Below are 2,342 nucleotides of genomic sequence, written 5' to 3'. Positions count from 1 at the left end.
AGAGCATGGGGTCCGTTCTACACATTAGCAAATGTACCGAAGGAAATAAGGTAGAGTATGCGGCCTGTCTATTGCAAGGAAGGGCGCTCACTTGGTGGAATACTTTAGTACAAACCAGAGGCCGAGAAGCGGCTAACCGACTCTCCTGGGAAGAATTTGAGAAGTTACTAAAGGATGAATACTGCCCGAGGAGTGAACTCCAAAAGTTGGAAATGGAATTATGGAACCTCGAAATAAAAGGAGACAATATTTCTGCATACACAACGAGATTTCATGAATTGGCAAACCTGGTGCCGCATCTTGTGACACAAGAGGAAGTTCGAATAGAAAGGTATATTTGGGGATTATCTGCCGAAATTAGGGGAAACATAACCTCGGCCAACCCAAAGACTCTTCAGGAGGCGATAGAAATTGCCACAAAGCTCACGAATAATGCCATGAGATCCGGAGGGTTTGCCAAAGAAAAATGAAAGTTGGAGGAGCATGGGGATCGAAGAATTGGAGGGAGATTCGACAGAACCAGAAGAGTAACAAGGAATTTTGGAGCTCAAACGCAGGTGGTGGGACAGGACGATGCAGTTAGATGCAATAAGTGCAAATTTTCGCATCGAGGGAATTGCATCATCTGCCAAAGGTGTCGTCTAGGGGGCCACACGGCAAAGGACTGTCGGAAGCGTATTTGTTTCAATTGTAGAAGTCCAGACCATATAAGGAATGTTTGCCCAAAAAGGAAAGCAGGGGCAAATGCAAACCAGATCCGGCAGGACAGTTCAGGCAACCCAGGAAGTCAGGCTCGAGGCAGAGCATTTGAATTGGGAGCCAGGGAAGCGAGAGAGGATCCCAACGTAGTTTCAGGTACGTTTTCTCTGAATAATGAATTTGCATCGGTTTTATTTGACTCTGGGGCGGACAGAAGTTTTGTGTCATTAGACTTTAAACAGAGAATTAACTTAAAGCCCCAGAAACTGAAAGAGGCCTTTGTAATTGAGTTTGCCAATGGTCAAGAACTCAAAGCTAGAAATGTGATTTTGAATTGCACTCTGAACTTAGCCAATAAGGACTTTAGCATAGACCTTATACCGATCGAACTAGGAAGTTTTGACGTAATTGTAGGTATGGACTGACTATCCAAAAACCAAGCTGAGATTGTTTGTTTAGAAAAGCTTATCCGAGTTCCTCAAGAGGGAATGGAACCAATTGTGATCCAGGGAGATAGGTTAGATCGAATGGTTAAGCTGGTATCCTGCATGAAGATGCAGAAGTATCTGAAGAAGAATTACACTGCGTACCTGGCCCATGTGATTGACGGAAGGATCAAGGAGAATAGGATTGAGGACTTACCTATAGTTCGAGAGTTTTCTGATGTTTTCCCCAAAGATTTACCAGGTCTGCCCCCACAAAGACAAGTCGAGTTCGCTATCGACTTAATTCCTGGAGCTGCCCCAGTGGCAAGGGCACCATACCGCTTGGCACCATCGAAAATGCAAGAGATGTCGACCCAACTCCAGGAGCTGCTAGATAAACGATTCATCAGACCAAGTTACTCACCCTGGGGTGCACCGTTACTATTCGTCAAGAAGAAAGATGGGTCAATGCGAATGTGCATTGATTATAGGGAGCTCAATAAGTTGACCGTCAAGAATAGATACCCTCTCCCTAGGATCGATGACCTGTTTGATCAACTACAAGGGGCAGTTTATTATTCCAAGATCGATCTGCGGTCCGGGTATTCACCAAGTGAGGATTCGGAAAGAGGACATTCCCAAAACAGCCTTTAGGACCCGATACGGCCATTATGAATTTATGGTTATGCCATTCGGGCTAACCAATGCACCAACTGTCTTCATGGATCTGATGAACAGAGTTTGTAGGCCATACCTGGATAAATTTGTAATCGTCTTCATAGACGACATATTAATTTATTCAGGAAGCCGAGAAGACCATGAGCGACATCTGAGGGTAATTTTGGAAGTACGCAGAAATGAGAAGTTGTATGCCAAATTTTCCAAGTGTGAATTCTGGTTACAGGAAGTTCAATTCATGGGGCATGTAGTTAATGAGAGAGGAACCCAGGTAGACCCCGCCAAGATTAAGGCTATTAGGAATTGGGAAGCCCCAAGAACCCCTACAGAGATCCGTCAATTCCTTAGATTAGCAGGCTATTATCGGTGATTCATCGCAAATTTTTCGAAAATTGCACAGCCGCTCACAGCCTTAACCCAAAAGGACAAGAAGTTCATTTGGGGTGAGAAGAAAGAAGAAGCATTCGAGACTCTCAAGCGGAAACTATGCAATGCACCTATCTTATCCTTACCGGAGGGTTCGGAAAACTTCGTGGTCTT

The sequence above is a fragment of the Cynara cardunculus genome (assembly GCF_001531365.2).
Source record: "Cynara cardunculus var. scolymus isolate 2C chromosome LG 17, CcrdV1, whole genome shotgun sequence".
Taxonomy (NCBI): Eukaryota; Viridiplantae; Streptophyta; class Magnoliopsida; order Asterales; family Asteraceae; genus Cynara; species Cynara cardunculus.
This window is presented reverse-complemented; position numbering follows the sequence as displayed.